The sequence below is a fragment of the Ambystoma mexicanum genome, chromosome 10 (assembly GCF_040938575.1).
Source record: "Ambystoma mexicanum isolate Mex_15411 chromosome 10, UKY_AmexF1_1, whole genome shotgun sequence".
Lineage (NCBI taxonomy): Eukaryota > Metazoa > Chordata > Amphibia > Caudata > Ambystomatidae > Ambystoma > Ambystoma mexicanum.
In genome coordinates this window covers 365143488-365158719 of record NC_090932.1, presented here as the reverse complement: position 1 = coordinate 365158719, position 15232 = coordinate 365143488, and positions in this window count along the sequence as shown.

Here is a 15232-nt window from a genome sequence, read left to right as displayed (position 1 = left end):
TGCTGAGTAATTGCTGCCTGTCCCTAGTTTGCCAGGGATCTGCCAAACCAGCCAGGTCGCTTACCCAAGGAGAATATCTACGCCGCTCACAGAGAAATTAAGTCACCTCTTCAACACATGCGTTTCACTAAGAGGGAAAAGTGGGAAACAGAGAAACATATGTGAGTAAGCACTAAAGAAAACAAAAGTAGAAATGAGATAAGTTGCGATATGCCCTGCCTCTATCAGCTGCACAGCATGGTACCTACTTGCGACCTTATCACCAATAGCTGCTTGACGCGAATCACAGTTACAGGTAGAAAATAACCCCATTCCTCTGAGGGGTGGCCAATCTCCAGCCCCAGAAGGGTTTCCATAGGGAGGGATGGCACCACAAGTACCCCATCAGCCCCACCCCCCACTTCCCAAGAATTGAGTACTTAGCTAGAGAGAGCGGATTCAATTATATAAACAAACTTCAGTCCTAGAATAGGTGGGGAAAGTGTTGAATAGTGGCTGGAAAAGAAATATCATTTACCCAACGATGTTTGTTTTTAGCGCTGAAATCACTAGATACTGTAACTTCTCATTGTCCCTTCAATATGGTTTCTCAGAGACCTTAGGTGGTCAACCCGATCACACCTCCTCGCGTTTTGCTTTTTCTTCCTTATTCTCCAGGCTTTCTTCAAAAATAGAGATTAATCATTATGTGTCTGGTAACAATACGACAGAGCTTGATGTATTTATTGTTCTGATGTTGGAATTCCTTAGCATGGCTAAAATCCAACTGTCCCATGGGATTGATGGGGTAGGGCAGAATATTAAAAACATGAGTTTTGTCCTCTATAACAGCCTGGCCAATAATGAATTAATAATTTATTTCAGACTTCCACTTTAAGTGAATACAGCAAGCGGTAGAATCCCAATGCAAAGCTTTATATACAATGATCTATGTTCCATTTTTCCAAGATAAAATTCGTAGCCCAGATAACTCTTTCTTCAAAAATATCTAGAAATCAGACCTTTAATGCCAACACCAGCAAGCCTCCATCTATAAAATCAGTCCTTATAGGCTTGTTAAATTCTGATTTGGACAAAACACCTTTTCTAATGCTGCTGGCGAGTAATCACGTAGGCCTCCTAGGTTCAGGCCTCTAGCTAACTTGCAAGCACATTTTAACCATAGTGACTGGTCTGCACCATCCTGAGATGCTACATCTCCCAAAGCGTTTTGCTATCAAGTTAATTCCTTATTTGTCCATAATCTATGCCAGTGCAAAAAAGATTTTAATTTTGCTTTGGACACAACACCATGGGCTGAATTGTCTCGAATGACATCTTTTGGTGTGCGCCAATTTGGTCCCTTTTTTGTTCGGGTGAATGTTATTAGAAAGAACATATTATATTGTCCAAACGAAAGTTGTATGTTTCAGTGATACTTTATGTTTTCATATTTTTGATTTAGCACAATTTATTCATCACTTTGCTTGATATTTCTGTCTAAATTGCATGTTACTGTACAGTAACATTTGAACGTTTGAACGGGTCGCTGCTATCAGATACTTGGGATACAACCTCACTGACAGTACCCGGATTTCGGAATGAAAAGCTTAACTGAAAATTAAAATATCACCTTCGATTACCAAGCTAAAGGAAATTAAACACCAGCTGTGTAAATTCTTGCTTCTTCCCTTACTCCGCTGTTAGCTAAAGTGGGACCAACAATTCTATATGGTCTGGACATGACAACTATGGACCTGGATAATTACCTTAACTCTCTACTGGGAGTGATATGGAAGGAAGCCTTTGGTCTGTCAAAATCAATACCTATTGCCATCATCAGACATGAACTAGGGCTGATTTCCCTGCAGTGCAGGGTCCACAGAAGACAACCAGCCAACTTTGCAAAGATCTTATCCCCACTGATCAATTCATTATATAGTGATCTGGGGGAAATGCTAACCTCACAAATGCTGGACTTATTGAACACCTTAAAGATCAATATGACCAATTTATTGGTAGATATGGAGTCAACTGAGGAAGAGTTTATACAGAGACCAGCTAGAACCAAGTACAAACCGTTCTCTAATGACTGGTCAGATTCAATTGATCTTTTAGCATCGTACAAGACCTATAAGGAATATGCTACATTTCCGAGGAATAGACAAAACTTCACAAAATACATCTCTTTCCATGTGAAAAGACCCAGAAACTATATTTGGGCTTTCGATTGAGCCTACTACCTGCCCTGCAGCGCATTGGTGTGTGTCTGTACAAGTAGAGGGACCCTGTAATGCATACTGTGTGGGTGCACCTCCTCTTCCGAATCACTTGAACACCTAATCCTTTCCTGCCTTAAACCTACCTTGATTAGAATCCAACATTTCGAAGCATATGTTGCAGAAGCAACTATGGGCTTGGGCGAATCGTTTGGGGAGATTTGATGCAGGGTGACAGTGTTTCTCTCGTGTTGGCCTTAAATAAATCAATCATTCAAGTATTACTCTTCTTGGGAAGAGGGTGTAGATGGTACTGGAGTTAAGGTGGTTTTCTTTTTTCCTATTCTATGTGTTACGATCTTGCTCCAGGGCTTAAGCAGATGTTTCTTTGTTGGTTGCACCTAGTTTGTATGTTCTGTAGAAGTGCATTACTTGTTTGTACCACTTTTATGGATTGATGATCGTTTTATCGTTTCTTTTCTTATGTATGCAATTTCAAATTTGTGTATACACTGTTATGCTCGTGAAAGGTTTAACTTTGCAAGCCAAAAACACAAGTAAAAATAAAAAAGGAGGGTGGATTGCCACCCTATTGGCTGACCCTGCCCAGACTGCCCCAAAATAAACACACCGTGGAGAGATTACTATTGCAAGAATTCTGCCTGACTCTCCTAAAGCAGTTTAGGATGCTGTCGAGAGTAGTCACTATGCGCAAATCTGATCAATGCCAATCCAAATAGCCATTGCAGGCAAAGAAAAATAAAGGGCTCCCTCCAAAGACACTTGCACCACAAGTATAGAAGGCTTGCTTTCAGAGGGACGCAGATGATATGAGGGATTACTGGAGGGAATCCAGGCTGGCACTTGCATCAACACCATGTTGGGCAGTCTGGCATGCAAACTTGAAATCCTTAAAACACATTTGGACCTTCAAGGGAATAGGCTTAATGCAGATAACATGATATCCATGCTGAAAGTCACTGCTGAAGCAGCTACGGAGGAGTTCAAGTAGATGTCCAAGTTCCTCATGATGGTAGAGTTGAAGAATGAAGACTTTGAAGGGAGATGAAGGCATTACAAACACATGCATTCTAGGTGCATCTGAATTATCACATGTTGAAACGATGATTAAGGACCTATTGTTTACACAGCAACTATCCACGTTTTGTGTGGATGAAAGGGTACACCTGACTTCAGTTCTAAGGCTGGTCTTGGGGCGACCGCCACATGCAATTATGGCACAACTTCTTAATTATTGTGACAGGGAAAAATATCCTTTCCCTTATCAAGGAGAAACAGTTGTTGTCATTCAGAATGCACACAATGTCCTTCTTCCTTCATTTCACGACTTTAGTCTGAGTGGTGCGTAAGTGGTTTTTGGATGGTAAAAAGCCTCAGAGACAAGTAGATCAAATATTCATCGATGTTTCCAGCCAATTTAAGGAATGTGCATAATCGTAAGACCAGGTATTTTCAACTCCAGAAGCAGCCAATGCTTTCTTGATTGATCTCCCTTTGGCTCAGACTGGGGCTTTGAACTCACTGAGTGTGGGAGGATGTTCTCTTTCCTGTGCAAATACTCTGCCATGATGAGTGTTTTTTACATCCCGAGGGATAAGGCTTGGCATGATGCTAGGTCCCGTTTATGGTTCCATATGTTTAAGAATTCCTTATTGTTTACATTTCTCCTTCATCTGGATCAGATTCTAAAATATCATCTATTGAATGTGTGGGAGGCAGGACACACTTGGGGTTCTCTTACTTGCTCCCAGTGTGTTATGCTAGTCCTGCTGTTTTGTTATTGCGTGTTGTTATAATGGTGGAAGTATGTGGATGTCACAGAGCAGATGGGTTGATTAGGGAGTGTGGGATGGACTTTTGGGGATGGTTGGGATTGCATTGAACTGAGAATTTCAAGTTTTGTTGTGTTGCGCTTTGCCAGGCAGGTGGTCCGATTGGAGGCAGGGAGCCTTTATAAGTTGTTCCCTCACATTGTCAGTTGCAGGGTTACAGAATCCTGGAAAATACGGGTTGTAACAACCAAAGCAAATCAAGAAAGGTTTAATCCTACATGGAAAGGCACCAAGCTTCACAAGGCCCACTTTACTCCTGCTTGTCACAAGTCTATCCTTTGAAGGGAAATAGAGAGGTCACAGATACTTCCCCACCGCCCCCCATGCTGTTCACATGTGGTGGTGATTATCATAAATAAGTAGCATACTGGGGAGAGAACTCATGGTCGTCTGTGCCATTAGGGTGCACACGGTTACCTTGATTTGTGATTTCACTGAGTTATATGATTGAGTAGAAGGGATTTTAACAGCATTGCACCTACACTGCGACCAATCTACCTCCATGTCCTTTACCTTGTCCAGGTCAGCTTGAAAACTTCAGCAGATTATTGACCAGCTTTATTAGGTGGATATATGGCACCTTAGGAAACAGGGGGAGAAAGGATTCAGTTTTTATTCCTGGGATCTTAATGCAGCCTGCAGAATAATAATCTTCCTTTGCTCTGGTTAAGATGCCCACTCAGGGACAGATTATCTTTTAATGCCACCAGATTGCTGCTCCTCGACCTACTAAACCAAGGGCTGTGTTTTGGATCTAGTATGTGCCGGTATAAACTGGACAGCCCATCAGATTTGGCATTACATGGTACACTTTACAGAGACAAACTGGCCAAAACATAGGATTGGTTAGATCTAGTGGGATGTTACAGAGAGTTCTAAAGCATATGTGGGAGGTGCCTGCATTTCCAAAGAAGCAGGGGTTATAAAGTCCCTTTGCAGCAGGTTGGATAGGTTGGAGGGGTAGCTAAGGAATTTAAAGGCATGTTATTTAGAAACATTTAACATCCAATTGCTAGCCAGTACACAGGTTATGTCGGCTCAATTCCTTGAGACCCACAACCACAGGTAACCATTTCTTAGTAGGGGATCAAAGGCTGTGCGTTAAAGCATGGGGGACAAGCCTGGTGGGACTAGTTAGGAGCCCATGTGGGCGATTGATGATCCCTCTGGGAGACCATCTTCCAGCGATGATGACGTTAATAAAGCAGTTAAGCTTTTATGAATCCCTGTACTCCTCAAGATTAGAGAAAACTAAAGCCTTATTACCCAGATATTTCAATCAGATTGCCCTGGGAATGCTTCAGGGCACAGCAAGCAAGGTGATAAATGAGCAGCTAGCGCTAGACAAGTTCCCTGCAAACAAACACCCGTTGTGATAGATCAGCAAGGAATATCGAGGCTTAGTACCGCCAAAAATTGAATCCGCCAGTCACAAAGTCAAAGTTATGAATATAACTTTATTCTGTACAGTTTCAAATATCAAAGCAGATAGCTATCTGGCTCCCAAGCTCCTCGCAGTGTGTACCAGCAGACACTGTGAGGGGAGTGAGTGCTTGTCATCACAAAGCATGCAGTATACATACACAGTCCTGGTCATAGTCCAGCCCTTCTCCAAACTAATAAGTTACAAATTTAGGTTTGTGCCCAGTTCACATAACAAATATAACAATGTTAGTATACACTTTTGACGTGTTGTCCTATCCTTGAAGATTTTATGGTGATGTTGTTTCTCCAGCTTAGGTTGATCCTAGTTTCAAGAAACGAATTCAATAGTTTTTTGCAGAAGCACATATTTTTAGTTTGTCTACTATTCAGTTCTGATGTTTGTATATGGCTGATGCTATTGATGCAGACAACATTTTGAATTGAAGTTCACTGTAGTTCCAAGGTTCCTTAAACATACTGGCAAACTTTGTTGTATTCAGCTGTTTAGATCTTTCCTTGTTTCTTGAGCTTTAGGATAAGTCCTGTTCCAAGAAATGCACAAAGGATTTCTTCCAATACTTACAGCATTAGTTACTTTGCATTGTATGTCACGGTGTGTGGGAGGATGAGTCTGTAGACATAGATAACACTTTGAATGAGAGTTCATTCTGACTACAAGGTCTCTTTGCACAGAACAAATAGTCTGCTCTTGCCATCTCTAGTGTTGACATAGGCTCAAAGGTCAGTCTGCTCTGGCAGCTGAACACATGGTTAATCATTTCTGAACAGAGAGCCAGAGTCATAATCAAAATGGCAGATGTTTTCCAAAATGGCGGCAAAGTCAATTCTTGTCATGATCACTGCTTCCAAGGAGCCAGGACCAGCCCAACGTCCTTGGAAGCAGGCCCCTAATCCTAGGCACCAGCCCGTCCCCACTGGGACCTTTTGGACCCTGTCCTGGCGCCGGTGGCACCAGGCTCATCAAAACCATTGGTCCCGGCACTGGAAGCGCCGGGCTCATAATAGGTGTAAGGATGCTTGGGTGGACTTACCTGCAGCAGACCATGCTGCTTACTTACCAGTCACTGAGAAGCTATCTAAGAACAGGGACTACTTTCTTACCTGGGTGGGGCAGCTCCACTCCCTGGATACAGCAATGGAACTCTTCTGGAAACTGGAACTCTTTTCTTACCTAGGCGGGGCCGTGGAAGAAGACGCCTCATCACCCCAAGGCTATTTAAACCACACCCGATGGATGAAGCGTGCTTCGCGTTATTCTGCATCTGCAGCAGAACGCTCACCGAGTCTGCTCCGGCTTTTCTTCTTCTGATCCTGGACCTGCAAGAATCTACTTACCAATTCAGTATCCAGACATCATCAGCACCTGCAAAGAACAGAAACAACAGGTTAGCAAGGCGAACTTTACACGCAGCCCTTACTCACCTGATCCATCGGCTGCGGCCGCTTCGTCTCGCTGCATCTCCACCTGCAAAGGCAAAAGTATTGCCATACTTACCGGCACTCTGTGGATTCCGGATTTCTTCGTTCTGCATCGCCGCCTGTAAAGACAAAGCATCGTTAACAACTTACTGGCATTCCGCGGACTCCGGCGCTGCAAACCAACATCTGAAAGGCAAAAGAAAAGACATTAAGCAGGTATTTACTTACGTCCATCCCGCTCGTCGCAATAAAACGCCTGCAAATACTCCGGCGTCTCTTTAACACGAACTAAGCTGCAAGGAAAGAGACAATTAGAGCGCTTGCCATACTTACAAACTTCCAGGCGCTTTACTTCATCTTCCATCTCAAGAGCCCTGCAATACATAAGGGAAAAGCATTATATAGAGTCTGCATATAAACGTGCCACGCATTTAAAGACTATACAGTCAAAAGGTGTCCAGAAACTCACCGCTCGTGCAGACAACGACGGTAACCATCCTCTGAATTCAAGAGGCCTATGTTTCACCAGTGAAGGAACTGGCAACAGCACCCTGCACCAGACGCAGATGGAGAGCCCAGCATTCACCTATATAAGGTGAGCACGTTGACCTGGGGGCTCTACGAAAAAGCTGGGAAGAGAAAGGGAGAGAGGGACATTCAACTACCCAGACCATTAACCCCCATATTCTTTCACCTGCAGAAACCTCACTCTTCAAGTCCGACACACAGTGCTAAGAGGTTCGACCCCAGAAGCCAATCGAGTCCTGCACATCACGTTTCGAGTCACAGACAGCTTCCTGCCAAGACCCGCGCCTCCGTGGGAATCAGGTGAGCGTTACAGAACGCGAAGCTCACCACAAAACTCCTACCCAGGCGCAATGGAAACCTCAGACACTGATAGCCCAGTTGCTCGGGGAATTAAGAGCAGAAGTACATGCAGCTCGTCAGGAAACGAACTCTCTAAGAAGAGAACTGATAATTTCCAAGGAGCGAACAGAGGACCTTGCTAGGCAGTTGTTACAAACGCAGGCAGGACAGACACCTTTGCCCGTTCCAGGAGGGAGTTATCCTTCTGCATCAGCTTCAAATCCAGTGCAAATCAATCTGCCCGGTAATGTGCCCTTGGCTCCGCCCGAACGCTTTTCTGGTGATCCAAAGAAATTCGCAGTGTTCATAAAACAGTGCCGCCTACACTTCTTATGTCGACCAGCTGCATTCCCAACAGACCAGACCAAGGTGGCTTTCGTGCTTTCTTATCTCAGTGGCAGCGCTGCAGATTGGTCGATCCCGTTAGTCGCCCAGGATGATCCGGTTTTATATGATTTTCAGGCCTTCCAGTCCAGCATGGAGAAACTGTTCGCAAGACATGCACAAGGGCAGGCCTTGGACAATGAACTTCTCTCATTACGACAGGGTAATCAAGACCTCTTGACGTACATAGCCTCCTTCAATAGACTCATAGTGGAAACACAATGGCCCGAGGACAAGAGAATAACGCTTTTCTACAGAGGCCTGCGTGGAGAGCTCAAGGATGTGTTAGCGCAAGTTGTGAATCCTCCACAAGAATGTTCTGATTATATTGACTTAGTTGTCCAATTAGACCATAGACTACAGAAAAGGAAGGCAGATCGTTCCAGATTTGATACCCGAGTATTTTCTAAACCACAGACCTCGAATAAGGGAGCTGACACTGTGGAGCCCATGCAAATAGGGGGCATGAAAGGACCTTTAACCCAGAAAGAGCGGGAAAGAAGAAGGCAGCTGCAATTATGCCTCTATTGCGGAAACTCAGGACACTTTCTTCGGGACTGTCCAGTGAAACCAGCTAAGAAGAATGTAGGAGCCGCGGATACCTGTACCACAAAGTCAGAGCAGGGAAACGACCTAGCCCGACAAGAGTAGAGGTCCTCTTGCCGAGCGTTAAGATCTGTCCCGTGACCTCGCATTTCGTGATACCCATGGTCCTCATTAGTCCCGAACGTCCGGATCGTTTGCATGCAATTGAAGCTTACATTGACAGCGGAGCAATCGGTAACTATGTGGACCGTGAAATGGTATCAAGGATGAATCTACCCCTTGTCCCTAAGGCAGTAAAAGACGTCATCACTACTGTGGATGGCACGGAGATAGCCTCCGGACCAGTAACGCATGCCACCCAAGAAGTGACGCTAGTGAGTCAGGATGGACACCGGGAGAGAATCGTGTTCGATGTAATCAAGGCCCCTCAGTTCCAGATCATTCTGGGAATCCCTTGGTTAGAGAAGCACAATCCTCAGATCGATTGGCAAGCAAAGACGGTTCAGTTTCCAGAGTGTTTTACCACTTGTTATCCTCGGTTTGATGTTTCACTGGCGGCAATCTCTTCTGAGGAGGTTCCCAAATTACCTCCCGAATACCAAGAATTCCAAGACGTCTTCCGGAAGGATCAAGCTAACACCCTGCCTCCTCATAGGTCTTACGACTGTCAAATAGATCTGATACCTGGAACAACTCCTCCTTGCAGCAGGATTTATGCCCTCACCGAGCCAGAGAACCTTCACCTCAGACAGTACCTGGACCAATACCTAGCTAACGGGTTTATCCGTCCTTCAAAATCTCCAGCTTCATCGGCTTTGTTCTTCGTTCCGAAAAAGGAAGGAGACCTTAGGACTTGCATAGATTACCGCGCCCTGAATCAGATCACCGTTAAAAACAGATACCCGTTACCTTTGATCCCTGAACTCCTGGACCAAGTCAAAGATGCATGTATATACACAAAGCTGGATCTCAGAGGAGCCTACCACTTGGTACGGATAAAAGAGGGCGATGAATGGAAAACGGCCTTCCGCACCAAGTACGGGCTATTCGAATATCAAGTGATGCCCTTTGGACTGTGTAATGCTCCTGCTGCTTTCCAATATTTTATGAACAATGTCCTTAGAGAACTCATAGACGTGTGTGTTGTTGTCTACATTGACGACATCCTCGTCTATTCATCGTCTGAAGAAGAACATCAAAGACACGTTAAAAAGGTTCTCGAGAGATTGCGTCAACATAATCTTTTTGCTAAGCTTGAGAAATGCGTTTTCAACATAACGGAAGTCGAGTTCCTGGGATTCATATTGTCGCCTAACGGAGTCCATATGGATTCAAAGAAAGTTGATGCAATTATCAAGTGGCCATCACCAACCTCTGTAAAAGGAGTTCAAAGCATGTTAGGATTCGCTAACTTTTACCGCAGATTCATTCCTGAATTTTCTCGGATAGTCCAGCCCATCACCGCTCTGTTGAAAAAGAACAAACGTTTTGAGTGGTCTTCTGAAGCAGAACAAGCTTTTCAAGACTTAAAAGCTAAATTCATTTCTGCACCTGTTTTAAAACATCCTCGCCCAGAACTCCCTTACATCGTGGAAACGGATGCTTCTAGTCTTGCTATGGGGGCAGTGTTATCACAAAGAGATCCGGTCACACACCAACTACATCCTGTTGCGTTTTGGTCCCGCAGGTTTTCGCCTCCCGAGATCAACTATTCAATTACAGACAGGGAACTTTTGGCCATCAGATCTGCCTTTAAAGCCTGGCGGCATTATCTTCTAGGAGCCAGACACACAGTCACGGTAATGACTGACCACCGCAATTTACAATATCTAAAGACAGCCAAAGCTCAATCTTCCAGACAGCTTCGCTGGGCTCCATTTCTAGCCGAATTTGACTTTATAATTACTTATCGACCAGGCAGTAAGAACGGAAAAGCAGATGCCCTCTCCCGGATGGGGGTAGATGAACATTTGACCAATCCAGAACCAATACCCATAATTCCAGAGCAAAGAATTTTGGGTTTGGTCAGCGCTCAATCTTTTGAAGACATCAAGACCAGGGTTAAATCACTCCTAACTCCGGGCGATTTACAAGATTGGCAATTAAAGGGGAAAGAATTTTCAGTGGATCAAGACCTACCATATTTCCGAGGACGATTGTATTTACCCTGTGAGAAAATACAAAAATAAGTAATCTCCTGTTATCACAACTCTCTAATGGAGGGTCACCCTGGCATTACCAAAACCATGGAAAAGATTAAAAGACATTTCTGGTGGCCGTCATGGAAAAAGGATATTAGAGACTTTGTAATCTCCTGCGGTGTGTGTGCCCAGAATAAAAGTCAGAAGGAAAAACCAGCCGGCCTACTACAGCCACTAGACATCCCTCCCTGTCCATGGCATACCCTGTCCATGGATTTCATCACGGACTTACCTCCATGTTCGGGGTATACTACCATTTTAGTAGTCGTGGATCTATTCTCCAAGATGGCTCACTTCATTCCCCTAAAGGGTCTACCATCAGCCTCAGTATTGGCCCGAGAATTCTTAGAAAACATCGTTCGACTACACGGTTTTCCCTCGGTTTTAGTCTCCAATAGGGGAAGTCAATTCATCTCTCACTTCTGGCGCAGTTGCTGTCGTCTAGCCCAAATTGATGTAAGACTTTCAACTAGTCACCATCCCCAAACTGACGGACAAACCGAAAGGACAAATCAAACTCTAGAGCAATATCTACGTTGCATGCTCCAACAAACTGAAAACCCCTGGAAGGATATCCTTTGGACCGCTGAACACGCTTACAATAATTCGATTCATTCTGGAACAGGGAAGACTCCCTTCTTCTTACTATACGGACACCATCCTAGAACCTCTAACCTGGATCCTCCCCAAGAATTCGAAGCACCTGCTGTGGATCACTTGCACTCAGAGATCACCCGTGCTTTTAAGGAAGCCTCGGCCCATCTGCAAAGAGCTAAAGCTCAATTCAAAAGAGGAGCAGATCGACACCGTAAAGAGGCTCCTCATTACGCTGTAGATCAAGTCTGGCTATCCACTAAGCACCTGCCTCTAAAGGGACCCCGCACCTTCATCCCGAGATACCTTGGAACCTATCTCATATCTGCCATAATTAATCCGGTGGCTGTCAAATTGGAGTTACCTACGCATATGAAAATACACCCAGTATTCCATGTTTCCTTATTAAAACCTGTGCAACCAGAAACCCGATTGACTAAACTCCCAGAACCAGTTTTAGTAGATGGAGAACTTGAATTCGAAGTAAAGAACATCCTAGACTCCAAAATCTCCAAATCTAAGTTATATTATCTGGTTGATTGGAAAGGTTACGGCCCCCAGGAAAGGTCTTGGGAACCTTCAGAATACGTCCACACACCTCGTCTGGTCAAAAAATTCCATCTGAATCACCCCGACAAGCCGAAACCCCCAGAGAAGACACGCCTAGGAGGGGCCTTGAGGGGGGGTACTGTCATGATCCCTGCTTCCAAGGAGCCAGGACCAGCCCAACGTCCTTGGAAGCAGGCCCCTAACCCTAATCCTAGGCACCAGCCGGTCCCCACTGGGACCTTTTGGACCTTGTCCTGGCGCCGGTGGCACCAGGCTCATCAAAACCATTGGTCCCGGCACTGGAAGCGCCGGGCTCATAATAGGTGTAAGGATGCTTGGGTGGACTTACCTGCAGCAGACCATGCTGCTTACTTACCAGTCACTTAGAAGCTATCTAAGAACAGGGACTACTTTCTTACCTGGGTGGGGCAGCTCCACTCCCTGGATACAGCAATGGAACTCTTCTGGAAACTGGAACTCTTTTCTTACCTAGGCGGGGCCGTGGAAGAAGACACCTCATCACCCCAAGGCTATTTAAACCACACCCGATGGATGAAGCGTGCTTCGCGTTATTCTGCATCTGCAGCAGAACGCTCACCGAGTCTGCTCCGGCTTTTCTTCTTCTGATCCTGGACCTGCAAGAATCTACTTACCAATTCAGTATCCAGACATCATCAGCACCTGCAAAGAACAGAAACAACAGGTTAGCAAGGCGAACTTTACACGCAGCCCTTACTCACCTGATCCATCGGCTGCGGCCGCTTCGTCTCGCCGCATCTCCACCTGCAAAGGCAAAAGTATTGCCATACTTACCGGCACGCTGTGGATTCCGGATTCCTTCGTTCTGCATCGCCGCCTGTAAAGACAAAGCATCGTTAACAACTTACTTGCATTCCGCGGACTCCGGCGCTGCAAACCAACATCTGAAAGGCAAAAGAAAAGACATTAAGCAGGTATTTACTTACGTCCATCCCGCTCGTCGCAATAAAACGCCTGCAAATACTCCGGCGTCTCTTTAACACGAACTAAACTGCAAGGAAAGAGACAATTAGAGCGCTTGCCATACTTACAAACTTCCAGGCGCTTTACTTCATCTTCCATCTCAAGAGCCCTGCAATACATAAGGGAAAAGCATTATATAGAGTCTGCATATAAATGTGCCACGCATTTAAAGACTATACAGTCAAAAGGTGTCTAGAAACTCACCGCTCGTGCAGACAACGACGGTAACCATCCTCTGAATTCAAGAGGCCTATGTTTCACCAGTGAAGGAACTGGCAACAGCACCCTGCACCAGACGCAGATGGAGAGCCCAGCATTCACCTATATAAGGTGAGCACGTTGACCTGGGGGCTCTACGAAAAAGCTGGGAAGAGAAAGGGAGAGAGGGACATTCAACTACCCAGACCATTAACCCCCATATTCTTTCACCTGCAGAAACCTCACTCTTCGAGTCCGACACACAGTGCAAAGAGGTTCGACCCCAGAAGCCAATCGAGTCCTGCACATCACGTTTCGAGTCACAGACAGCTTCCTGCCAAGACCCGCGCCTCCGTGGGAATCAGGTGAGCGTTACAATTCTGTCTAGATCTAGTTAAGTATAGGGTTTTAATACAAATGCGAAATGGCTTAGGCCAATGTTTATAATCAGGAGTATTTATGTGAATATGGTTTAACAGGTAGAGGGCAAAGTTCTGGCTCGATCAAGTTCTAAAAGGCATTCCTTGATACAGTACTTCCTTACCTGATTTCCATGTATGAGGAGGTAAACAAGACAAGAGTTTTGACAGCTACATCTAAGGAAGCAATGATAATGCTTATTCTAAAATGTGGCAAGCCACCAATGTATTTCAGATGATATCAGGAGATCTCACTTATTAACTTTGGTAAGATATTGGTAAAGGTGATCACAATCCATGAAGCCAAACTCATGCGGTTTCTGGCCTTACAGGATCAGGCCTTAGTTCCACGATTATTCACAGCATATCACTGAGAACAGTGTCTACTTTGTTGCACCAAGTGGAGCCTTCTCTCCCTACCGAGGGGATATTACTCAATGGCAAAAAGGTACCTGATTCTATCAAATAGCCTTTGCTTTTTTCAGCGCTGCAAAGAATGGGACTGGATCATTATTTTGTTTTGATGGTATCATTATGGCATAATAATCCGGGCGGGGTTCATCATTAGCAATCATGAGATAGAGACTGATCTGACAGATCAGAACACTGAAAAGATTATAGATCTTTCAGTACTATTAAAAACAATTTAATCATCAATACAATAATTCATACAAAAATCAAAACACGATATTCTAAAACACAAACACCAGGTACTATTCACTAGTCCTGTTGTTTACAATCTCCACAGTGGTGGCTTGGGCAACATAATATACAAAAATGTAGATCACATTTTTAACATGGTTATCTTGTTGTACTCCGGAGACCCCCGGCCAGCCCATAGAGCCGAGGTTTGCCCCGAAGTACTTTAAGACGAGATAGCTGCACCCTGGAGCTGGATGGGGGTGCAGATGTATTACTCCAACACCAATCAATAAGGACAACTCAATGGTTTGGCAAAGGGAGTCCGTTTAATGACAAGTACAAAAAACGGGGAGTAATGGAAATCAGCAGTGATGCGATCGTCGTCCTTGCTTCAACTCCAACCAACTTCTCAAAAATCATAGCATTTATACTGAAAACTCGTCATAATTGACGTGTAACACTCACAAGTTAATGTGCAATTCTATTGGTTAGGAAAAGATAACTTTAATATAGGTGCTATATCTGTATATGTAACGGAGTGAGGGGATTGAGTAAACACTGTCAGGTGGGCATCTAAGCCCTTCCTTCAAAAATGACTACTGTAGACGTCACTAAAAATACAACTTCTTATTGGTTTTATTAACTATAGGACCCTAGATTATTTGGTCCATTGTGATTAGGTTGGCACCAACCCCATGCATACCTTTCCAGTTTGCTTAGCAGCATCGAGAATGGTCAACCAGGTGCGAGGTGCCCTCAGTTATCCGCCCTTCCTTCAATTAAGGTTACAATCAATCATCACTTCAGCAACTATGTGTCAATTATTTTACTGTGGTTGGCCTCGAAACTGCATCTTCTGTCTGGAAAAGTTCCGATATCTCTGCCTGGGTGGATGCCAAGCGTAGGTGTGAACC